Genomic DNA, 27,368 nt, shown 5'->3' with positions numbered 1-27,368 from the left:
ACAGAATCCATGAAACCTCATTATTTAAATGTCTAAAGTAATTATCAGTTGGAATTTCTGAATAGGTATCTTACCAACTATTAATATTTACCTATTTTTGTGTATTTTGCACTTGAGTGCTGTTAAAAGCATCTTTAAACGTTAGTTCTCAACAGTTGTTAAACCTACTTAACCTTTTGTTCTGAAGCCAGATGCAGGTCACTTACTTGCCAAACCTGAGAGTGCAGGGCTGCCCCAATTCCATAAACACCAAGGAGAATATATTTCTACCTCTTCTCTGCTAAAGGGAGAGGCATGTGCACGTGTGTGTTGTGCGCGTGCCCACAGGCATATATATGATATGAGTGGATGGATGCACGTGTGTGTTTTCAGGGGAAAAAAACCCAAAACTTGTTTTATTTTGGTTGCTCCCGCCTTTTAGTCTTTCAAAATTAGAAGTTAATGGATTTTTTCTCTTAATGAAAGTAATACATATTTTACTTAGAATTTGGAAAGTAAAAAAGGGCAAAGATTAAAATTAAACTCAACCACACTTTTTTATTCAAAGAAACCTACTCTTAAATTTTAGTGTATTTCCTTCCAGTCTTTTCTGTGTGTAAACTTTCTGGTGTTTTTGTTAAACAAAATTAGGCAATTATTCTGGATATGCTGTTTGATATTCTGCTTTTTTTTTTTTTACATAATATATGTTTGTATGTTATATTTTATTATTTTCTACCATACCACTAATGTAATGTATATCAGATTTTATCATATTCAGTTTAACCATTCCTTTATTGTGGGTATTTCTGTGGTGTCCAAGTTATTAAAATTAATGCTTCACTCTGGGGCATCAGTCTTTCCACACATCAGTTGCCTTCTAGGAGTGGAATACTGAAGAAAAAGATGCCCACATTTTCATCTTGGGGAAATGCCTCACAATTATTTGTAAACTTACGAAAAGTTTATAATGGTCGAAGTATGTTCCCATGCCTTTAAAAAATGCTGTATAAATTCAGTGTGCAGAGTAGCCAGACAATCTTCGTTTGTGTCTAAGCACAACACAGATTCTGAGTAAAACATAAAGTCCTCTGATTTCTGCACTCTTGCTTTCTCCACCTCCTCCCGAAACTTTTACAAGGTTATCATTGGCCTTCTGGAATCACAGCATGCAAAGATTTCCTTTCTCCCTTGCCCTGTGTGTCACATGGGACGATGTTGATCTTGTGACCCACAGGTTACTTGAGAATCCCAAAGACATTCTCTCCTGGTGTTCTTCCTCGCATTGAATAGTCTCATCTTGCTTTGCTGGCTCCACTTCCCTTGCCCTCTCTTTGAAGCTACATATTCCCTCAGGGCGTTCCCAGGCCCTCCCATTGCCTCAGCTACCCTTTCTACAATGACTTTCAAATTTATGTTTCTAGAGAAAAATTATTTTTGATTTTCATAATCACACTTCCAACTCCTTATTAGACATTTGCACTGGTAGCATTGCATGCGGAACTGGACTTAACTCTCTTCACTTTACTTCCCCCGAACCTCTAATGTCCCTCTAATGCTGTGCTGACTGAATAATATTCTAAATGCAAGTCGGCGTATTTGTGAACTATAAATGAGTCTGGATAATTTCAGACACCATTTTCTTCCACAAGTGGCTTGAATCTTTTGTCAGGTTCAGTTGACCTAAATTATATATCAGCCCAGTGTTACTTGTTTGAACATGTAAATTGGTCCTTTACACAGATGAGAGTCCTAAAATATTTAAGTGCTGAACCTGGAGAGAACCCTTAAAAAACCATCTAGTCCGATTTTTCTCATTTCATGGATAAGACAACTGAGACCCAAAGAGGAAAACTGTTTTTTGTTTTTTGTTTTGTTTTGTTTTTTTTTTTTTTTCAAAATCATCCAGCTACCTGGTGGCAGCCTGGGACCAGAAGAGATTTCACCCCCAACCCAGATAATACGACTTTTTCTGTTTTAAATCCTGCCCCCCTCCCAGTGCAGAATAACATTATTGAGATATTAAAATGTTCTCATTGACTGAGAAGGTCTTCAATCTCTAAAGGAAAATGGAAAGTGGGCATGGTGGTTAGCAACTTTAGAAAACATTTATAGGCTTGTATTTGAGGCTTTAGAAATTGAAAATTTGCGGGGCGCCTGGGTGGCACAGCGGTTAGGCGTCTGCCTTCGGCTCAGGGCGTGATCCCGGCGTTATGGGATCGAGCCCCACATCAGGCTCCTCTGCTATGAGCCTGCTTCTTCCTCTCCCACTCCCCCTGCTTGTGTTCCCTCTCTCACTGGCTGTCTCTATCTCTGTCAAATAAATAAATAAAATCTTTAAAAAAAAAAAAAAGAAATTGAAAATTTGTGAACCATCAGGAGACACATGGAGCTGAAGTTCACATTTGTTGTATTTCTGCAAATTGGACTTCTCTAAAACAATTTAGGTTTAAAAGCTTGAAAACAATGTTTTCTCTCTCAGATAAACTGTTGTCAAATATCTTAGAATTGCTTTTTTGGATAGTACACCTTCAACCGTTCCCAGGTGCCTATGAGATAAGATCGAGGCTCTCAATCCCATACAGAACATCTCCCATCCACCCCTATCCACTGTTGCAGTTTCATCTCCTGTTTATTCCCCCTGCTTCCCTCACACCAGGAGTCTACTCCAGTCACATTAAGTACTTTGCCATTCCCCAGCATAACATTTCACACCCCACTAATGCTTGTCATGCTGTTTCCTTTATTTTAAATTCTCTTCCTTCCCATTCCTATCCCTCCTCCCTGATAGCCAGGCTCCAGCTCATTCTGTATACTGTAGCTCCAGTGTCACCCACTACTCCCCCTGTGAAGCCTCCAGACTGCTCCATACGAGAGGATTCCCTCCCTCCTGTGATCCTCAATAACCTTATTAAAGACAGTTGTTGGACTGTCTCTCTACCGCTTGTCCACCCTGACCACAGGCTGTTAAACCTCTTCAGGGAGGAGGTGTTGGGCCTTCCTTGCCCTGGCAGTTCCATCGGCTAGGGAAAGCTAAGCCATAACCCTTATCAAAGGAAGACGGTTCAGGGAATGTGGAAAAGGCACCTTCACTGAATGTACAAAGTTCATTTTATCAGTACATAAAATAGATACCACCTAGTTTATTTAGTTCCAATAATTTTGTAGACTTACAAGTGATAAATGTATTGTTCTCTCGCAGTGACTTAAAGTCAGACTTGACAATGACTACTTGATTTCAGATCTTATTACGAAATAGAAAATAATTTTCAATTCCCAAACACCTAGAACCAAGGCTTATAATTTTAAAAATATGATATTATAACTTGCAGCCCAGTGTAATGTTAGCAGTGTCTAGAGTGTCTGGTCCTACCTGCGATATTAGCTCCTTTCTCCCACTAATTTATGTAAAGCCAAAAATCAGGGTTTGTTTGATGTGTATAATTGTATACAAAAGCTTTGTACATCAAATCTTAAGAACTATTACTATTATAAGACTACTAAATGGCCAGGATACATTTAAACTTATCCATGCTCTAATTTATATTTCAGTTAAAGCCCCATAGGAAAATACCAATTGAGATTGAGGCTTTTTGTTGTACCATACAAACCCAACACAAGAAATCCCCCTCGAACTGATTAGTTGGCACTTTAGTCAGAAAATATGTACTTCTAAAAATGCTTGCCTTTATTTTTTTCTTCCTTTAAGCTATTATCTACAGTAAATTCTAGTTGGTCCATCAGCCATTGTTAGTTATTATCCTGCTGTCAAACCTTAGCTTTAACATGGATACTGTCTTGCTGTTGGTAGACAAAACCATTCTAAGTTCCAAGAAGAGTTGACTTTTGCATTCGATCACGCCATGTCTTTTAACACTGGGAAATTTAAAGGTAAAATAAGAGACTCAGCTCAAGGACCAAGGTTTACCAGGTTGTCTTTTCAAAGTGAATTCAGGGTTCCTGGGTGGCTCAGATGGTTAAACATCTGCCTTCAGCTCAGGTCATGATCTTAGGGTCCTGGGATGAGCCCCACATCAGGCTCCGTGCTCAGTGGGGAGTCTGCTTCTCCTTCTCCCTCTCTCCCTGCTTGTGCATTTTCTCTCTCTCTCTCTCAAATAAATAAAATCTTTTTAAAAAGTGAATTCAATTTATACAATATGCAGTGTTATTTTAATGTATAATGTAATGTACAATATTATGTTGTCAGGTTGTGCTATACCAATTAAGTTCTGGAGAATATCACTCAGCCCTCCTTTGATTGGCTTTGAAAGGTGCTGTTACATAGGACTTATTCATTTCCCTCTCTCCCCACCCCCCTACCCCTACCAAATATCCATTCTCATAGTAAGTAAATGACAAAAATCTCTGCTGAAATGCTTTTTATGTAACATGCTGTTTTATAACAATAATGTGTACTATTTAGAGGCCATTTTTTCTGGATTACTTTTTCAATATCATGCATCTTAATGCATGTTATTGACCATCAGCATTAATATGTTTAATTATACTAACATGCTAACAATAATATTATTTATATTATATTTATAATTTCCCTCCCCAGTAATTACCAAAACTCAAGATATTATAATCCTCTGCATACTGTATTTTATTATCTCTGCACTTTTGGTAAATACTGCCTAGTCATCAGCCTACGTCATCTTCTCTCCCACAGAATCTGCCATAATTCTTTATTCACTTTTTTTCACCTTATTCACTTTTCCTCATGCAATGATACCCCTCTAATCCTATCCTTCTCTCCCTGACTCTGCATCCTGTCCACTTTAAGAGGAGCAATTCTTCCTTCCATCCATCCATGCCTTATTTACTTATTCTGGATTTATTTATGTAGTCATTCAACAAGTGCCTATTGAACATCAACTATGTACCGTCCACTGGCAGGAATCTAATGGCAGAGTATCCGTAGTTATTGAATAAGACTGATCTTTTAAAGCAAATGTACTTAGAATCCACACTCTGGGTGGGGGGCAGGGGGGAGGACAATATCAAATGCTATTGTGGGAACAGTGATGGTGCAACACAATCCCTACCTTCTGCCATCATTTAATCAAGAGGAGAAAGACATGTTGACAAATGCAAACAATGCCATGGAAAACCAAGACATTCATCCTGGTGGCTTTGCATTGCAGAGTTTAAATTTTATTTTTGTATCAATTTTACTACTGGTTTTAATATAGCAAGGTCCAGTTTAAATCTCACTTATTCTATAAAGACTTCCCCTACTGTTCTTTCTTATATTTCAATTCCTATTGCGCTTATATCTACCTCACACATTTTAATAACTTTAATAACTTTGTGTTTTTAAATTCTGGAGGTGGCAGGTTGTGAGAACACAAAGTGAAAGCACCATTGAGTCCCCTTGCTATTCTCTTTGCTCTCTTGTGGAGCTTGGACTCAGTTCACCAGCTTCGCCTCTGCATTTAATACATGTTCCATTAACTGATGATTCTCCTTCCAGGATCCCAGTGCAACAGGGATAATAAATTTGTAAAACGTACAAGAAAATTTAGTTCTTTTGATAGTAATGGCCATAGCCTGGGGTCAGAGCAGGACAAGGGAGCATATGCAAAAGAATTTTCTAAGAAGTAAGTTGCTAAATCTGTATGTCTTGTTCATATACACACTGCTCTTTTTTTATAGCTTTCTGTCATATATTTTCTCACTTAAGAGATATTAAAAATAAAACTTGTAACATGACATTAAGAAAGTGTTTGATCCTTAAAGAAAAAAGAAAAATCTGTGCACCAAAAGGTTGAGAACAAGTCACGTGTAATAAAGGTCTTTATCCAAAAAGTAAATGCATTAGGCTTGATGGTTTTATTTTCTTCACTGACCTTCCTCTTAGTTCTTCAAAGTTAATTTACTTTGAGTTAATTGATCTTTTTCTAATTCTCCTGAAATACAGTGGGAAAATACAGGCTTTGGAATCTGGTGATCTTGGATTTAAATTACTGCTGTGTGAGTGAAGTTAAGTTTCTGAACTTCTGTGGACCTTAGCTTCCACATTTAAGACTACTTTTCCTAGATTTTTTCAGGTACCTGTTTATTCAGTCAACAGAAATTTTTTGAGCATTCTGTGTGCTAGAAATCATGCTGAATGTTAAGGTTATAACACCAAGAAGGGGGAAAAAACTGAACAGGATCCTGTTCTCATGGTGCCTGTAATCCAGTTGAGGATATAGACACATGTAGACAATTAATAGTACATCATAAGTATTATCATTGAAAGGTACTATGAAACACATAAGACAGGTAACAATTATGAGAATTAAGTAAGATAATGTATGTATTGTGTGCCTAGCAGTTCCTGCCTTAGGAGATACTCAGTAATATTGTTGTTGATATTTTACCTTCCTCCTGTACCCTCCTTGTTTCCAGCTAAAAGGTAAATTCATAAATGGTCTATACTAATATTGTCCCATAGAAATACAACATGAGCTACATATATAATTTTAAACTTTCTAGTAGCCACATTAGAAAAGTAGAAAGAAGCATGAAATAGGAGGTGCCCGGGTGGGTCAGTCAGTTAAACATCTGTCTTCGGCTTGGGTCTTGATCTCGGGGTCCTGGGATTGAGCCCTGTGTTGAGCTCCCGGCTCAGCGGGGAGCCTGCTTTTCTGTCTCCATCTGCAGCTCCCCCTGCTTGTGCTCTCTCTCACAAATAAGTAAATAAAATCTTTAAAAAAAAAAACATGAAATAGGTTTTAATATATTTATTTGATTTATCCCAATATATTTAAAATATTATATCTGAACATGTAATCAACATAAGGATTTTTTTTAAATAATTTTTCATTATATATTTTACTGTCTTCAAAATACCATGGGTATATTTTACTAATAGCACATCTCAGTTTGAATCAGCCACATTTCAGGTGACTAATGGCTACCAAAGTGGTTGACACAAGTCTATACTTTCTAACTGACCAGGGTTAAGATTCATGAGAGGCAACGCACCGTAGGTAGTAAGTATATAACAGGCTTTAACTAGTAAGCCCAGCATCATTTCCACCCTTTCTCCCTCTCTCCTTTCCTCAGGCACTAGGTATCAAAGATAAATTAGAAGCTGTGGATCTTGTCCCCAATTCCAGTCCCCGACTCCAAATACAGTGAGGGAGAAAAGCAATGAGCAGATACTTAACAATACATTATAATTGCTATGAAAGAGATAGAATGCATATAAAATTAGGCATAAGGATAAAGGAAGGAGTCACCCTGAGATGTCTGCAGTGGTCTGCACGAAGCATTGAAGCAGAGAAGTCACACTATCCATGTGATGTCAGGTTCCCCTGCTTCAGTGAAGAATATGCTTCCTAGCTCATTTCAGGCAACAAAGTGTGATGTTCCCATGAGGGGCCTCTCTGGTAACACTAGTGATCTGTGACATACTGGAGGAAAACCAGCTCCCATACTGCTGTGATTAGACATAAAAACACAAATGCACCTCAATAAAACACACAGCTGCACTTCCTTTTATTTCCTATCTGGTCCAATTAGTTGTAATGGACTTGTCCTGTATTTTTGTCAGTATGCAAATCTTTCTTCAAAGGATGATTAGAGGCAGTGGCTCAATTTTCTTGTCAACCCAAACCCATTTGTTGTTAGTAACTTGACTAACTCTCTACTCAACTACTGTGGAAAGCTTTTGAAAATCTACTTCATCCCCATGGAGTCTGCTAGCCTCATATTGTGACCCAAAGACGTGAGAGGAATTTTCTAGTATTGTAAAGTTCATATAAGAAAAACCCTGAAAGACTCTTTACCCATTTTCTAAAATAATTTGGATTTAAGAGATAAAAATACCTTTCAACAAGAGCTGACTTACTATCCATTAGATCTTTTTCAAAGTCTGTGTACCTAATGGTAAATCATAAATATAGAGTAAAAATGTCTACCCTTTGACAGATGCCTGCTTAACTGAACTTGGTGTGTAGAGCACCATGTAAACAGAACCCAAATCTAGTTTAGCCTAAAGGGGAGTGAAAGGCTGGATGCTTTCTTTAGATCCTTCCTTTTCTTAGGAGCACAGAATTCCTGCCTGCATTGAGTTTATGGAATACTTACTTCCAATTAAATTCACACTATTGCTTTACTTCAATGATTGCTTCTTAAAGTGTATTTGTAAAAGTAATGTATAAAATATTGCTAGATCTGAATAGTTAGAAAGTTGTCACTGCTACTTCTGAACAGGGTTTTATGGACTTTTTTTCTGTGCTCTGAGCCCACAACATTTCAACATAATAAGGAAACACTTAGAAAATTCCCGTGGCAGGTATAATTTTAACTAGCGGCAATGAGCATTATGACATAGTCATGAATGGATCCTAGGAAACTATGTAGTAATATGCGAATGGACAATGAACATTTCTTTTGCTCTCAAAAGTGTTTATATTAGAGCTCATAGTTTTATCCTTACCATGGCTACAATAAATTCATAACAGTACAAAATGTTTGTCATGTGAGAAAATGACTCTCCTGAGAGAAAAAAATAAAAATATGACTCCATCATGGTAGCTTACTATAAAGTTTTGTTTATATAACATTGAAATAAAAGAAATGTTAATTGTTATAATGCAAACATATAACAATCTGAGAATGGTTAGTATCAAGTTTCCTAAGGAAAATGACATTCTATCTTTCTTCTTCATGGGAAACTCATAAATCAGTATGTATCAGCCAGCAGTGACAGTTTAAAATCATATTTTTTCCAATAAAAATTGCTTTGGTTTATTATATTTTACTGGTCCAGAGAGAAAAACATGGAATTAATTTTATGTCCACATTTTAAAGGAAAAATGTGAGTTCAGCATCTGTGTTTACAGTTTATAAACATTTGAAATCAAACCTACACATAAACTTTCTGTGAATCAAGGTGGAAAATACCTAGCTGCTAGTTAGGAAAGTTGAATTTAAATCCTGTTTTCTCTTTGGATGAAGTTACTATCATCTGTGTTAGAATAGAGCTGGAGATAGGAAAAATCTAGAGGCTGGGTCATGAACTCTTCTGTTCAAAAATGAGAATTTAAATGTATTTTTGAAAAGTCTCAATTTTTTGGGGGGGTCATTAATATATCTATCAATTGTCTCTTTAGTATATTGCAGTCTATTTCCAGGTCAAGATAGCCATTTTCAACAAAAATAATTCAGTTACACAATTATTTTTCAAGCTTTTACATATAACGAGCTAATAATTGCACACTTTTTATCTATGACCCTCTGACTGAGGGCAGTTCTAAATTGCAGTGTTTCTTGAAATTATTCACCAATTCCCAGTATCTCTGTGTGTTACAGTATTTTACTAATCAAGAAGATACAAATATTTTCCGGATACATTGTACAGATATTAACCTAAAGTAAGTCTTATTGTCTTTTATAGACAATTATCTACGTATTGTTTTTAAGTAAACTTTTTCTAAATCAAATGTGCCAATGGAAAAAAGTCCATTTGCAAGGCTAATTAACAATTGTTAAGAATTTTTTTAATGTGTAAAAATAGGTTTATGAATACTGAATTATTTCAACACTTATTAAAATGATTTTTTTTAAACAGTGAGAATATTTTGGTTTAAAAAAGCTGAAGTAGTTTTGTGTTTACGATAAACTTTCCCTGGTAGTATATTTTCTATAATTGTTATGCCTCTCTAATATTACATAACTGTGTTTGACACATTTAGTACACAATTTGAAAAGGCAGCTATAATTCTATAGTTTTGAATGAGAATTGCCTCATATATTTTGAAATATTCTTGTGTGAGTTCTGAATAGGAAGTCAGTATGAAACAAAAAGGACTTACTTGATTTCAAGAGAAATTGATCAAAAGATAATACACTACCATCCATGTCTTTGGCTTATAAACTATGTATTGAGTTGTTTACGTTTTAAAGATATATGTTTAATTGAATGATTTTGTCCCTGTTGAAATAAGTATCAGAACCAAAAACAATTATCTTTCAGAATAAAATTATTTCAGATTTTGCCTCAGAAATATCTAATATAAGTTTTGGCACTGAATATAATATGATAAGCAATACTTTTTAACTTAAAATGAAACTAAGCCTATATAAGTTAAAAGTTGAATCTGTGGGAGGAAAAACTCCTTTTTCCTCTACACATCTCGGATTCATTGACTGGGGGCCTGCAAATTAGACTGACAAAAGATTAACAAAGGAAAAACAAATAGCTTTTTATTAACAGTTGCATCCTGCATTTATGTGGAGTACTCAGTGGTAAGGAACTCAAAGGGGTGGGTAGAACTAGAATTTATATAGCATTTTAGCAAAGAAAAATAATTTTTTAGAGAAATGACAAGACAAAGGAAAAGACTTTGAGTTTCTAGGGCTTTGAACAGATCATAAGAAGGCAAATATATGGGGAAACTAATGGTAGATAAGGCTGGTTTTAGTAAGGTTTGTTTATATATAGTGTCCTCTGGTCTCTGGGCTGATAAAGGTCCAGAGCTGTCTGAAGTCATTAACTTGTGTCCTTCCTGGTAGAGAAGGGGGAGCACATGTACAAGTTTATGTCCTGCTTTTAGGCAAAGGGGTAGACAGAGGGCAGAGAGCTTTTCTTTTATCTGCTTCTCCTTGTCTCAGCTCACAATAATCCTTATACCAAAGCGGCATATTTTGAGGTGGCCTATCCTGCTACGTTTAAATCCATATTCCACTTTTGCAAACTGATGAAAAGTTGTGGAAATTATTTAAAATGTTAGAAAAGAATGCTGTTTCTGGGCAGCATGACCTCAGTGGTCAAAACTGCAATTCTTTGCAGTTCCTTAGTGAAGGAAGAAGTCATTTACATGTTAATTCAATTCTTTTTAAAGATTTTATTTATTTGACAGAGAGTTAAGAGAGCACAAGCAGGGGGAGCAGCAGAGGAAGAGGGAGAAGCCCCTCTCCCCCCACCCCACCTGGAGCAGGGAGCCTGACTTGGGGCCCAATCCCAAGACCCTGGGATCATGACCTGAGCCAAAGGCAGATGCTTAACCAACTGCACCACCCAAGTACCCTATTGTTAATTCAATTTTTGAAAAAATATATCATAACAAAAGAGACAAATTAATAGTAAAATCAAATCAAATTTTATCCCGTAATATGTTACTTATATACTTATATTAATAATATATAAAATACATATTAAACTAATACTATGGTATTTTTAAAACTTGCTTTTATTTATATTTTTCCATACATTATATATTTATATATAATATATTTGCACATATCACATATATCGTATAATATTTATATAAGTATATATTTATAGAAGTATTTGAATAGTACATTTATTTACTTAAAATTTATTTTTAATTCATGTAACTACTAATATACATTTGTAATTACTAAATAATTAGTTACTTAATTTGGCCAAGAGTTAAAATTAATTGATTGGTTTATCATTTTAATCTATTTTTGATTTATTTATCTGGCATCAGCTTTACACATTAAAAGTCTAGGAAGAGGGGTGCCTGGGTGGCTCAGTCGGTTAAGTATCTGACTCTTGATTTGTGCTCAGGTCATGATCTCAGGGTGGGGAGATCAAGCCCCAGCATTGGACTCCACTCTTAGTGCTGAGTCTGCTTGGGATTCTCTCCCTCTCCCTCTGTCCCTCCCTCCACCTCGGCTTGTGTGCTCACTCTGTCTCTCTCTAAAATAAATAAATAAAAGTCTAGGAAGAAACCAACCATTACTGAAATGTAAGCTTTGCAAGGCTAAATATATACTATCATTGCAAACTTTGTAACACCATAGGGAATAAAACATTATAGCATGGGATTAGTTGAAAATTCTGAACACATGAAGGAAAAGAATAGGCTTACACACACATACATACACACACCACACAACTACATGTCAATCACTGTGCTCGACTTCTCAAGGAATGCACAATAGTTGTAGGTAGGTAACAAAATTAATAAAATCTTCATAATAACACATGTCATTGGAGCAGAGGCAATATTTCTATCAAACATGGGAGGATTAGAATCAGGATAAAGGTAGGGAACATTTCAGTGTAGGAAATGAGCAGGACTCAACATGAGACAAGAAGCACAGTGAAACAGCGGTTTTTTACACCTGTTATCTAGAAAGGAGGGGTGGAGAAAATGAAGGAAGGAATGTGTTAAAACTGCTTATTCTCTCTTACACCTTACTGTGTGTTATACTTATCTCAGTCCTGTGCTATGAGTATTATTGTTCCCTTTTTTTTTTTTTTACGGATGAGGAAATATTCATGCATCTTAAATTCTATAAAATCTAACATAAACTGTTTTTGTCATTGATTTATTTTATAATAAATTTTACCCCTTGAAAGAAGTTTAAATGCATGAATATTATCTTTCTCAAGTTAAAAGTGAAGCAAGAAATCTACAAGGATAAAAATAAGAGATTAACAAACCTGAATATAACAACACAACAGAAAGCATAAAAGAATTTACATAGAAAGACCTAGGGACACCTGGCGGGCTCAGTCAGTAGAGCATGCAACTCTTGATCTCCAGGTTATAAATTCCAGCCCCCTGTTGGATGTAGAGATTACTTATAAATAAAATCTTTTAAATAAAAAAAAAGACATCCCAAAAAGATAAAGAACACTAAGATAAATGAGCAAAGATTTTAAATAAAAAAAAAAAGACATCCAAAAAAGATAAAGAACACTAAGATAAATGAGCAAAGGACACAAGTTAATTCAACAACAGTACAAAGAGAAGAATTTAAATATCTAAAACCATATGAAAAAATGTTAAACTGAGCTGTTAGCAAAGAGATGCAAATTAAAACACTGAGAGATTTCACTTCAGGTTTTCAAAGAGTTGAAAGACTGCAATCTTCAATACCTAGAGGAAGACCAAGGTTGCTGATGAACATTGATGATTTCCAGATGCTTGGGGATCAATCTATGCTTTCATTTTTATTTTCTCCCATACTACAGATCTGTCCTAAAATATAATGATTTTATTGTTGTTGTTGTTGCTTTTAGTTTCTAAGGAATTTTGTTACTATTCCTTGAGGGGACTAAAAGCATCCTAGGGTTTCACAACACTGAAGCTCCTGGGAATTAGAAAAGATGTTATTTTTTAAGTGAATGAAAATGATTAGAAACCGCTCTGGCTGAAGGCTGACAGGAATTGCTGTGTAAGAATTTATGGTTATAAGATAAAATATACAGAAAAAAGAAGTCTGCTTTTCTTAGTCTGATCTGCGGTTTACATTTGACTATGACAATAATAGAGAAATGCCCCCAGAAAGCAATGACTCATGTCACGTTAAGCAATGGGACATCAAGCTGAATGGTGAGCATGTTATTTGGGCGGATAAGGGAAATAGCATTCATCAGCTTACATCTTGTTTCCCCAAACCACAGAAATGACCAGAAGACTATTTGAACACGAATTCCCAATAATTTAGTTCTACTACCAAGAAATATTTTTCCCAGTCGTGTGTGGATGATGATGTCATGTGCCATTTCAACCTAAAAATAGCATGATCGGCCCAGATCTCAATAGTAAACTTACCTCGAACTAAGGCCACTCCTCATCAGATATTGCCCACAGAATTTTAGCATAGTCTGAATGATTTAATTAAACCACTTCCAGGAACCTAATTGTCTCTAGAACGTTCTTTCTTTTATTAAGAAATTGTGAGAGTAAAAACGCAGGTCTGATTGTACATTTGGGTTTTTTATTCCACTCCTTTTCACAGCCCTGATAACAACTGATTAAAAAATCAGATCTGCACACTAAATAACTAATTTTAGTCCAATAAAGACTCGACAACATTTTATAATCAATTTTATGAGAGATGATTTGGGCCGAATTTAGTTAAACTGACTGAAGTAAGTAGATAATGGAGTATTTATCTTTGCTGGAAGAGAAACCTAGGTAGCGAGGCTTTCAGCTGCTGCTGAGAAGTTTTAACTAGGAAGCCGCCAGTCACAACGGACCATTATGTTTCTAATTGCCCTTATTAACAGAAGAAAAAGGAGCAAAAGATTTTCTCGGGAGAATCTTAGACAACCTACTGTTTCCAAATAAACTAGATGATACTGGTCCATACACTCTATTTGACAGTTAGGTTTTATCATAAGAACAATAGTAAGTCAGGAAACTGAGCAAACCAAATGCGGTCAAGCATTTCTTCATGAACAAAATGTGGATGTTACTTTCTTTTCTACTTAAACAAGAAGAACTGGCAAACCAAATGTGTTCCTTGGATGTTTTTTGTTGGGAATTATTTTGGGTTTTTTTTGTTGTTGTTATTTACCCTTAAGAGTTCTGGATCTTGGGGTGCCTGGGTGGCTCAGTTGGTTAAGCGTCTGCCTTTGGCTCAGGTCGCAATCTCAGGATTTTGGGATTGAGCCCTACATCAGGCTCCCAGCTCAGCAGGGAGCCATCTTCTCCCTTTCCCTGCCACTCCCCCTGCTCCTGCTTTATCTCTCTCTGTCAAATAAATAAGCAAAATCTTAAAAAAAAAAAAAAAAAAAGAGTTCTGGATCTTAAACATCTACTTATCTGATGAATAATCATCAAACTTTATACGTGTATTAGTGCTTTTATCCACAATAAAGGCTATGGCTTCCTGTACACACCCTCCGTAAGCTAGTAGCTGTATTGATACAAGCAGTGCTTCTTCCTAGAATATCAACACTTAGCATTCTATAGTTGAAACCCTGCTGTTAGGTTTAAAGACATTCTCGCACTTCATATATCAGGAAGATTTCTGCACTTGGCAGAGATTTTTCAAATTTTCCAACCTTGAGCAATTTTTGTGTGTGGCATTAGGTTAAAATGTCTTAATATTTCTTTGTGTGTCTGTGCTTGTGTCTGTGTGTGTGTGTGTGTGTTCAGGGTGAAGAGCGGGAGAGTATTTTTTCATTGAATCATTCCTTAGTAATATTCAGTTATCAACATTTTCATATCTTAGACTGGTTATTTTTCTTCTTTGGTGCATGTGTCATTCACTACCTCTGTCATGAATATCCATTTCAGTTACATTTATTCTAAATCTCATATTGAAAAATATTTTACTGATTTAAAAGTAACTGGAAAGTATTGCCTGATATCAAGAGAGCAAATGATTTACAAAGATGACAAAATTGACCTATGCAATGGCAAAAAGTATTTGCCCTGGACAGAGTTAACAGTTAAAGAGGTGACTGTATTCAAGACTATTGCAATAGGGGAAGGAGATGGAACTCAAATGCCCTGAAAAAAAAAAAAAAAGAGCAGGAAGATTTTTAAATACTGGGGTAGGCTTATGGAAAATCTTTGGAGGACTATGGGGGTGGAGGAAGGGGAAGTTTGGTCAAAATGATTAGGTCATTTACTTATGTTTGCTAATTGGCAGTTATCTAAGTTAGACTCCTACCCTCCTACAGAGACCTGGAGATAGGGTTGGTATCTTTTTGGTGATTTCATTTGGAAGGGATGTCTTCCAACTCCTTGACAAAGACATTTCTGGGTCATGGAAGATTTATATCTCAGAAGCAGAAAAAGAATTTACAGTTGCAAGTTTCTAAAGCAAATACCCTGAGAACTGGGAGGTCAAGAGCCCATGGTCAGGAAGAAAACCATAGTCAAGTGTAGTCAAGCTGAGGGGAATGTTCAGGCCATCTGGGTGACCATGATATTACAAACATTCCAGATAATCAAACAAGAGATGATAAACTGCTGGTTGACAAGGGATTTTCTAGATGCGTGATGTTATGAGGCATAGTTAATATGGAGAGTAAAGTCAAGTGCAGATGTGCAACTTTCATCAGCAGCCTCCAGAACCAGACATGAAATCAGCAGTAGTGTATCATCATGTCATTTCAAGTGTCCTCCTCCTAGTAACTTGGTCAACTGAGTCAACACTGTTGTTTCAGTCTCTGACTTGTCTTTGATCATGGATTACTTGATTCAGTTTGACATTCCTTTGAAGAATTTTCTATCTGATTACAGCATGTAGATGGCCAATTCTATTTTTGGCTTTTTCTCAAGCAGCACACACACTCACACATACAGTTCTGCTTCATGGAGGATTTATGTCTCCCTTTTTTTTCCCTCCTCTCTGATAATGTTAAAGCCTAACATAGACAGTGTTTAATTTTTAGTTTGTCATGCTATCCAGTGTTGTTACCAGAAGTGAATATAATAACCCCAGTCCTCTTTGAATTACAATTAAAGAGGGCAGAAAAATTTAATATGTTGCCCTCTACTTATTTAGAAACTTATCTGGAACTAGATAGAACCCCTTCTTGCTGTGGAGATAGAAGTGTGGTCATGGTCAGTCTTTAATTAGAAGTGAAGTCATGGATAGGTAAGACTGGAGTCTCTGTCTTATTTTTTATAACCTTGAACGTTAGTAAATATTAAAAAAAAAATGTTAGTCTTGTTCCAGTGTCTGAGTCCTAACCAAGCTTTCTGTGAGTTTCTGGAGGAATATATTCTTAAAATCATGTCTTAGCTCTGAGTTCCTGCCCACCATACTCTTAATCTCACTCACATTTCACTTTTTTTTTGTTTTTTAAGATTTTATTTATTTATTTGGCAGAGAGAGAGTGAGCACACAAGCAGGTGGGGGCGCAGCCAAGTGAGGGGGAGAAGCAGGCTCCCCGCTCATGAGAGAGCCCGACATGGGGCTCAATCCCAGGACCCAGGGATCATGACCTGTGCTGAAGGCAGACTCTTAACCAACTGAGCCAGCCAGGTGCCCTCACATTTCACTTCTATAGTTGATCTCTCCAGGCCACCCCAGATGTGGAGCTCAACTCTGCTTCCTTGATCTTTTTAGAAATCTCTCACATAACGCATAGCCGGGTTAACAGAATGTATTGATGCTTTGAGCAATGTGCGTGTGTGGGTGTGGGGTCGAGAAATTTAAAATGCAACATTAAACCTCTTTTGGTCGCCTGGCTCTGCTGCGATTTCTGAAGCTCAGGTGTAAGTGCCGTGCTGTTAGTGGCCCCTGTACTCTGCGCACCTGCTGCATGCACTCTCGGACTTCTGCCACACAGGTGTTACCTGCAGTGACGCTCTGATGGGGCTGTGCAGGTGATAGCAACCCAGAATGGCGCCAGCATCACAGTGGCCACCAACACTATGGCCGTGCCGCCCGGACTGACCTTGTCTACTTTGACAAGTCCCCAGAGGTACTGTGTCTTAGACAAGGCTGCAAATCCCCTAGGCACTGCGGGCCGTGTCTGCAGCAAGGCACGGACGTTTGTGAAATCATGGGCTGTGGCTGAGGGTATGACGCAGCTCAAATCACCCCTGTTGTCCAGGGTGATTGCACATTCTGCTGGGGCTGTGTGGTGCAGTACAAGGAGGGCAGAAATATGGTGGACGTTCATACTTGGCAAGGCCCCCACGAAGGCACAGTGGCTGGACGAGAACTGATCGTAGAAATCTCTCACTCATCCTTCTACTTCAAACCTCCTGACTCAAAAGCACAAGATCTTTGCACGCATACCTTCCTTTACCCTCAACTCTGGGCTGCTATAGCTTCTATTTAAGAACCTGGAGAGTAATCCAGAAGGACTCTGGTGTCCTGACTGGTTCCTTGGCCCTGGGAAGGAGTTGACAGGGCTTGTAAGAAACTGAAAGTCTTCCTGACTGCCCCACTGGAGATTAGAAGGAAGAGTGGAAGAGGTAGGGGTCTTCAGAATGGCATAAGTTGCACTAAAGCACATGGTCAGGCCTCATTTCTCCTTTCCTTTGGAAAAAAATATATATATATATTTGTAGAATTACTTTGGCTCCTTGACATCAGTATGTTTTCATAGGTTCAATTATTTTTTCTGCTTCTTTCCCTTCCTTAAATTTATTTTCATTCCTCATGCAGAGCAGTGTTTATCTTTCCCTTTTCCTTTTCATGATTTTCTTAAAAAAAAAAAAACAGGTAAAACTCATAGGGCCTTGCTTTTTATAACCAAACAAAATTATTCAGGTGTTTTCCTTTATATAAACATTCCAATGAAAAAAAAAATCTGTTACCAACTATTAAAATAACCATTTTCATCTCTGTGCATAATTTCATGTCTTAGGGTTATCATGTTCTGGGATGTCATGCTCAACATGCTTCAAGGTCACATCAAATTAATTGTACCTGAAAGTTGAATTTCTAACTAGGAAGCAAAGAGAAATGTGTGTCATTCATTTAGGGTATCCCTTTGTTCAATACTGCACTAATCAAGAAACATAACTAAGAGTTAGAGCTCTCTTTCAGGGCCAAAGATTTAATCCCCTGTTTTGTTTTGTTGTTGTTGTTTTCTGGATTCTGTATGCCATGATCCTTTCTGACATTATAGCAATCTTTGTACTTCAACATACTTTCATAGTATTTTACATTTCTCACGTTTATTCATTCATTTATTCAACAAGATACCATTTACTTTGTATTAAGATACCATGGAACTCAAATGAAGTATAGATCAAGGAAACCAGAAAATAAATAGTAAAACTTCATATGGTTAAAAATGCTAATAAAATAAAGTAGGGTATTGGATTGAGTGAAGGGAAGGGGGTAGATATTTTAGATAGCATGGTCAAGCCCTCTGTAAGCATGTGGTATTTGAGGAGGCATGAATAATGAGGAGTTGATTATGAAAGTATTTAAGGAAGAATATTCCGGGTAAAAGAAAGAGCAAAGATAAAAGCCCCAAAGTGGAATCTGGCTTGACACATCAGAGAAGAACAGGGAAAATAACAGTGGCAACAACAAAACAAAAACCACCACAAAAACCAGTGTGGCTGGTGTAAGAGAACAGAGAGGAGAATGCTAGGACATGAAATCAGAGAGGTCAGCAGGAATGGAATGCCTTGTAGGCTCTGGTATGGAGTTTGGATTTTTTGCTAAATCACATTGGAGGGTAATTTTTTAATGGAGTATGATTTTATCTGACTTGTTCTTTCCTTAATCACTTTTCTGTGTGGAGATTATATTTTATCTTGATTATTTTTAAACTTACCTTAAGGAGTCATTTTAAAACTATTGGTATACTCTCTCCAAATTTCCTGTAGGCTAATTTATTCCATTCATGTTTCTTGAGTGCCTTCTATGTTCCTGGCACTGGACTAGACCTGGAGATTCAACAGTGATAAGGAGGTGATTCCAACACCCAACAACACACAGCCTCATAGAAAAAGGTTTTGCTCTGTTTTCAATAGATAGTATTGTCCATGTTCTCTGCATTCTTACTAGAACCAACATGACTTTATATGAACTTTTTTCTGGATTTTGGGTATCTGTTTTTAGTCCCATACTGTATTTCTATATCCATTTTATACAAAACAAATGGTTAAGAATATAATTACCAGACAGAGAAAGAAAAATACTATATAGTGTCACTGCTACGTGGAATCTAAAACAAAACAAAACAAACAAGCTCATAGATACAGAGAACAGACTAGTGGCTGTCAGAGGCAGGCAGTGGGAGGTGGGCAAATGGCTGAAAGAGTCAAAAGGTACAAAGTTCCAGTTATAAAATAAATAAGTCGTGAGGATAGAATGTACAGCATGGCGACTATAGTTAATAATACTGTTTTGCACATTTGAATGTTTGCTGAGAGAGTAGATCTTAAAAGTTCTCATCACAAGAAAAAAAATGTCATGTATAGTGATGGATATTAACTGGACTTGTGCTGATTATTTCACAATATATACAACTATCAAATAATTATGCTGCACATCTGAAACTAATATAATGTCAATTATACCTCAATTAAAAAAATCTCCAGTTTAAAAAAAAATGTATTTGCACCTTCATTTTATTCTTGATTTTTTTTTTCAATTTCATGAAAAGTCTTCCAAATTCTTTTTAGTAGGAAAACTGCTTTCATAGCAGAAAATTGAAAAATAATAGCACCTCTGTAGAACTTTTTCTCTTTAGCATGGTATTCCAAGTTAATTCAAGATTGAAAATATATTAAGTAACTAGGAAAGTATCTATAATCCTAGACCACAGAGTTTCTGTGTCAGGTCATTTCTACCCTTCCCCATATTGAACTGCAAAATTGCAGAGTCCAATTGCCACACAGACTGAGTCAAAGCCTGATTATTTGTGGATGTTTTTTGACCTTGAAGAGCTGGGTGATGAAGATGAGGGAATTCTTTGAACAGAACACTGAGAAAGAAGCCAAAAGCTGAAGGCAACACCAATTTTCTGTTGAGGTTGTTTCTTAGTAGGTGTGGAGCTGGGGTTTTCTCTGCACTTTTGACCATTTGTCTTGTTTCCTCTCTTCCCTTCTCTTTCCAGTGGACTTTAAAATTTTAAGGAATTTTCTTAGTCTTTTTATCTCATAATCTCTAATTCCTTCTATTTGATTTGTACTCCCTGCACCTTCTCTTCTGTTTTTGCCATAGTACAATAGATATTTGCATTAAACAAGAGTTACTAAAGGACCCTGTCTCTGAAAATCTGTTTTGAAGTTAGAGGAAAAGGCAAGGCAACTTTCTGAACTTTTCTTCCCCTTGGGGCAAGAATGGTGCTTAATAAATTATTCTCCTCTTTCAAAAGATCTAGCATTTTGACTATTGAACATTTTGGAAACAGTTGTATATTGTGTCTTACAGATCCAGGTTTATTGTAGACCAAGTGCTAGGTAATGAAAATACCTTAGACCTTTTCTCACCTTTGTAAAAAGAATTGTTTATTGATGATAAAATTAGCCATAGTGTGGCTATAAAAATCTTTTAGATTTCATAAGGAATATGTGCTCTTTTCATTTCTACTATAAAATATATATTAAGGACTTAACTTTGGGCAAAGCCTAGATGCTAGAAATACAAAGCTCATTGAGATATGAGGATACAAAAATCAGTGAACTATGTGGTCCCCACAGTCCCCACTAACTAATTGTGGAGAAAGATGAGAAAAAATGAACTATTATATTACAAATGGTAAGGGCTGTAACATTTGAACCAGGGTTATAGAAGTATAGCCGTGGCTACCTGCTAAGAATGATGGTCAGGGATAATACTTATCTGAGTCATAGAAGGCAGAATTTAGCTGGGAAAAGGAAGTGAGAAGTAGGCTCCAGATAAAAGAAACAACATATGCAAAAACCAAGAGTCAAGGGCCTGTGGTAGAGCCTGAGTATGAAGAAAAGTCTGAGCATGGAATGTTTATGTGAGAAAGGAGGTGCACCTGGAGAGATGAGATCATGGCAGACCTAGTATGCCATTCTCACTAGAAAGCAAAAAGAATGGGACAAAAGAAGTTCTGGAAGGGGAAATGAATGAATGAATCTGGATTTGTTGAATATTTACTATGGTAGTAGGAAATAGGGTGGATTGGAAGGGATAAGTTAGATGCAAAGAGAACAATTAGGAAACCATTGCAAAATTCCAGTTAAGAAATGAGATTTTAGCAACAGCCACAGGAATGGAGGGGAGTGGAATTCTATGTGAGTTAATTAAGAAGTGGAATGAAGGACTTCTTAAAAAATCAGAAGGAGGAGGAAGAAATTCTGGTGGCTCTCATTCTAGTTTGGGCATCTGGCAGCTGCAGTGCTGATCACTAGAACAGAACAAGTCAATGGAAAACATGATGGAGGGTAAAGACTGTGATAAAGTTTCATCCGTGTTGAAATTTAGGTGACAGGTGCTGGTGATAAGGCCAGAAAGTCAAGAAAACAACAATTAGCATGGTTCTCATAACCATATACTAGTCTGAAAAGTATAGTGACTCATGAAAGCTTTACTCTTTCCTTCTATGGAAGGACATTTTTATTTTAAAAAATCATTTATGTTTACTGCTACTCCCCCAGTTTACTCTATCCTCTGAAGAAATATCACACTTAGAGACATTATATTCTCATGTTCCACAAACACTTTATTATGAATCTGTTAGGGTATATACTTGCAAATATTTTGTTTCACTCTGTTTTATCCCTTAGGCAATGTCATGCACATATTCCAGCAAACAGTGTAGTGCAGCAAGAACAGAAAAGCAATGTCTTGCCAGTTACCAGATCTGCAGAGTCTTCCTTGTCTGGTGTCTTTTGCTTCTGTCCTTTCTTCACTCTGCCCATCATCACTGGTGTCTTTTGCTTGTGTTTTTTCTTCATTCTGCCCATCATCACTGTCTCCAAATAGGATCCTAATCATCTCCTGCCTGGAATTCCTTTATCAGAGTTCTTAAGTACAAACAACAGAAACTGATTCTGCTTCTTCGATGCAGAAAATGAACAATTTTTTGAAAGGCTTTGGGAAGCTTACAGAATCATGAGGAAGGTAGAGAAGGGGAAAAAAACAAAAACAAAAACAAAACAGACTTGGAAAATAAGAAAAAAACAAAAGGAGTTTTTCTAGCCAGAATCTCAACCAGAGTCATCAAGGACAAGCCAAGAAAGACACTGCTCTCTCTGGCCAAACTGCCATGGCTGCCCCCAGAACCAGCTGTGGCAGGCTCTTCTGTCACTAGAATAAATTCTTCACTGTTGCTGCTTCTTTGCATCACTAACTCCAGATTTAAAATTTCATGTGGTTGTGTCTGATTGCCCAAATCTGGACTGAAAACAGGTCCATACCCTAGTTTTCAAGTTTCTAGAGAAATCAAGTATCTGGGCTTTTCAACTTTTGTAGTTGGACAAAGCACCCCCCACCCACTGAGACTGGTGCTATGGAGAATTTAATAAAGGAAAATGTAGGAAATAAAATATAAGAAAGAGGGTTTGAATCAGGGCAGCCACAGAAATGCAGGTGTCCCCTTGAATACCAACTTATTAACCCCTTGTTCTAAGCACTGTTCTGGGTATGTGCTATATACTAATCATACAAATATCAAGAATGCGAGTACCCAATTAAGATTTCCCCCAAATATATCTTTTATGGTGTTTCTGCCCCCCCTTTTTTGGACACTGCAATGGTTTCTATTTACTTAAGACTCATCAACCCAGTATTCAGAAACATTCCATCAGGCTCACCTGGCTGGCTCAGTCAGTAGAGTATGCTCCTTTTGAACTCGGGGTTGTGAGTTTGAGCCCCACATTGGAGGTAGAATTTACTTTTTAAACATCCATCAGTTGATCTAAATTATATATACAACCTTTCCCTTTATTATATTCTAACATAAATTCTTTTCTCCAAATAGATGATTATATTACAATGTACATACATTACCACATTCATTCTTTGCAAAACTACACCTTTCCCACCTACTTCTCCCTAACCCATGCCTGAACTCATCTTGTTTTTTTCCCAAGTATTGCCTGACTTCCATTCTTCGCTTCCTTCATGATTCTACTTGAAAATCAATGAGGTCCTGAAGCTATTGAAAATTAAAGACATACTTTGAAATCATACATTTATGTATACTAAGTCATCCTGCACCTTCATTCATAAATACTCTTTATGGATCTATTTCCATTTTTACATTAGATGTTCTTACCTCTCTAAGTCGATTATAAATTATTCAGAGGTAAAGATCTTACCTGTTAGTGTATCCCCTCTGCAATATCTAGCATGTTAAATAGAGTGTCTACTCTATGTATCTGCGTAAGAGCTGGGCAGACGTCTGACCACTGTTAGCTCTCACCACACACCTTCAAAGAATTTATCATCATGGAGCCCATTCTTCTGAAACTTAATTTGTTTCATTCTCTTCCACAGTCTCTAACTCTAGGTAGGTCCTATTCATCATTTCACAAATGTACAAACTTCCTATCATAGTAGGAACCAGGCAAGGACGACGGGGCACAAATTCATTGTCATTATTAGAAATTACCTGAAGCTAATGCCCAGGTGATGCTAGTAGTGTCGTCTTCGTAGAGAAAAGATTGTATTACTATAAATTGAAGGTAAATTTCTGTACTACACCATATAATCTTTAAATGCTTTATAAAGTTAAATGAGACTCTTTTAAGAATCCGATTATTTTGTCATTGCCACAGAATGACATATTAATTGGGCAGTAAATTTGCAAAATGCCCTTATGAATGCAAACAAAATGTGTCTTTTGTAAATTAAGTAAAAAACAGATGCCTGTTTCTCACACAAAGTTCCTTTCTGGTGCTGTCAGAGCAGTACTTTTTGAGAGAGTGAGTTTTGGCGGATGGCATTACAATTCAAATAAAATGAAATAGACTTCCGAGTACATCCATATTTTCTTGTCATATGAATGCAAGATGAATTTTTAGTTTCTAATGTTTCTGAGTGTCCTCATAAATATAACCTGTGTTATTGCATAAATACTGATGATACGTTATGACTCTAATGTTAGCTGAGGTACTATATGATGATATCTTTCTATACAACCAAAGCAGGTATTCTCTACATCTATTGAAGACCAAAGAAATGCAATACCAAAGATTTTAAAAATCCTAAATTTAGACTCTTACTGAAGAACAGTGTGGAAATTATTTCAGAGTTCTGAGGCATTCCTCATAAAGGGGGGATGCACAGTTGGTTAGATCTTTCTCTGTGTGTGGCTCTCCCCATTTTCTTACCAATATTTAGGACATTGGGAGTTCTGAGAAAGGATAGTCCATAAAGGATTCCTCTCTTCAAAGGGATTCTAGCACCACCACTCCCCACCCTCATCAAAAAGAATTTCATTGGGCAAATAATTTAACTGCTTAGATCAGTAAAAGAATATCCCTCCTCTCCCAGGTGGAGTTGCCATGAGGATTAAATGAGGCGATTCATGTAAAACACTCAGCACAGTGCCTGATACGTAGTATCAATCAATTATAGCTGATTTTAATACTTCTGTGGTGCTAAATAAGGTGAGGCAGGAAGGGGCATAATTTTGACCATGAAAAAATTAAAATATAACCTCCTGGATAGGTTGGGATAGGGACGTACATAGCATTTATCAAGATTTTTTTCAATATAAACTCCCCTCAGTAAGAAGAGTGGCCAGGTAAATATTGACTCATATTTTATGACGAGCTCTAGGGAAGCTTCTCTATAAAGCATCTACTGTCCACTCAGTCCCTCCTATAAATGGCCCTTCCTTCATTTGAACACCTGCACATACTTCTACCATGGCATTTCCCAATTTATAGAATTTCTTCTACTTACCTATCTCCCCATTACTGTACAGGAACACCTCATTTCATTGTGCTCCACTTTACTGCCTTTCAAAGATACTGAGGTTTTCTGTTTTTGCTTTTTTTTTTTTTTTGGTTTTTTGTTTTTTTTTTTTTTTTACAAATTTAAGATTTGTGCACCCTTGTGTTGAGCAAGTCTACTGGAGCCATTTTTCAAACAGAATAGGCTCACTTTGTGTTTCTGTGTCACGTTTTGGTAATTCTCACAGTATTTCAAGCTTTTTCATTATTAATTGTTATGGTGATCTGTGATCAGTGATTATGACTGGCATGATGGTTAGCATGTTGTAGCTTTTTTAAATTAAGGTAAGTACATCATTTTATTTAGTCATAATGCTATTTCCCATTTAATATGCTACAGTAGAGTGTAATGCAACTTTTGTATGTACTGGGAAACTAAAAGATTCATTTGACTTGCTTTATTGAAATATTCACTTTATTGCAATATTTGCTTTGTGGTGTTGGTCTAGAACAAAATCCACAGTATTTCCAATGTATACTTGTACACTGAACCCATTTCACAGAAAATGTTTTATCTCTAGCTCTTAGCACAGTATTCGATAAACCTTGCACAAATGAGTAATGAATTTGGTAATGTTCAAATACAGAATAATCAGTGAATAAAATAAAATAAAAGGCATTGATCCTTATCTCTCTCCACTATTGTCAATATAAAGCCCACTAGAAGAAATGGAAATGAGCCCAATGACATCTGAAAATTTCCTTCATTCCTGTGATTTTCTGAAATATTCTCATTGATTTGTGTGTATTTTGCTGAAAACATGTGATATTGGGCACCTTCACTTACAATAATTCTATGTCTAATAAGAGTTTAAATATATTGCCCCTAGACAGAGTTTGAGAGAAATTGGGATCTGTCTCAATAAAAGATTGTGTCTACGTCTCAAATATAAAAGAATAAATTTGAAAGTATACAATGGGTTATTGTTTGCAAAATTAAACTTAGAAAACATAAAAATATTGCACAGTATTATTTCATCCATGTTATTGTAAAATGTACAATAATAGTATTAGTCTGGTTGTTAAAAGCACACAATATCTGTAAAGAGAAAATAAAAACAACCAAAAAATCTGTGTTACCAAAGCCGACGTGACTAAAACTGTAATGCCTATTTTTCATATTCTTTACTAAAACATTTTCTTTAATCCTAACACCCATGTTAGGGCAACAACAAGGTAGGAAGTTAGATTTCTGGAACATGGCCAATATCAACTCTTTCTTCTACCTTTCCACCTCAGCCCAGAACATCTGGAAATATTTGAAACAAACACTCTCACCACAAGAATACCTAACTAAAAGTTGAATTAACTTTTGTGGAAAAAAAAAAAACATAACATAACATAACATAATGACACAACTAAGGTATAAATGTCAAAGAAAAGCCAAAATTTCTTGCACTACCCAAGCTGAGGTTGTTCTTCAGATGCAGGTATATGACCTTTTATTTTTCCCAGTGCCACAGTGGGCACAGGCTCTCATTTATTCCTTCAACAAATGCCTGTGCTGGACATTTGATATTAGATTTGGGGAATACAAAGATAAGTAAGATATGCTCCCTGTCTTCAAAGTTTCTCACCATGAAGGAGAAAAAGCAGATGGTTATGATGCAGTCTTCAGAACTCAGTAGAAGTCTCGTTTCTCAATAGTGTACCATATTCTTTCCCTCTCATTCTTTGTTGCTTCTTTTTCTTCGCTTCCCACAGAGTCCTTCTCAGTCTATCTTGTGACATCTGGGCTTGCTGAGTTTTCCAGCTTTCCCCTGTCACTGTGGAACTTCCTAAATTACAGCAGTTTTAGGACTATCTAATTTGTATCTCTATTAGGTTGCTGAGTATAGTATGCTAATTTTCATTACCAATAAAGTAACTTTCAGGTTCTTCATCACCTTTTATTTATTTACCAAGTGAAAAAATATCCTCTTTCTAACACTGATTCTAAAACACAGATTTCATCCTTTATTCTCAAGTATTATCTCTGAGTGACAATAATTGATTGATCTTTGAGCAGAAATAGATTTTTAATCACTTAAAATTTTACTAAAAGAAAAATGTCATCAGATCAAACAAAGAGAATGTCTTAATGAAAATATCATTATCTTAATTATAGTTGTTACTTCAAGGGCTGTATTTATAGTACAGATGTGATTTTCATTTGTGAACTAAAGAAACTTTTTTTTGAAGGGAAAAAACACTGAAATCTCTTTATGCAGAAATAAGCACTGTCGCTATTTTGATACATTTTCTTGTTTTCTTTTAAAAAAACCATCTCTGAGCACTTGAACTCTGATGCATTTTTTAAAGAAACTATTTTATTTT

At 36.3% G+C, this 27,368-nt stretch overlaps 1 protein-coding gene and 1 pseudogene across 1 annotated transcript in view; both read left to right on the top strand.

The window, feature by feature from the left end:
- The window catches only part of MAGI2 (membrane associated guanylate kinase, WW and PDZ domain containing 2), a 1,281,842-nt gene that overhangs the window by 918,683 nt on the left and 335,791 nt on the right, over positions 1-27,368 (top strand). The window lies entirely within an intron of this gene.
- Positions 16,880-17,375, top strand: LOC105237852 (annotated as a pseudogene).

This window comes from Ailuropoda melanoleuca, chromosome 1 (assembly GCF_002007445.2).
Source record: "Ailuropoda melanoleuca isolate Jingjing chromosome 1, ASM200744v2, whole genome shotgun sequence".
Lineage (NCBI taxonomy): Eukaryota > Metazoa > Chordata > Mammalia > Carnivora > Ursidae > Ailuropoda > Ailuropoda melanoleuca.
The sequence above is the reverse complement of the archived record's forward strand: the minus strand, read 5'-3'. Positions and strand labels throughout refer to the sequence as shown.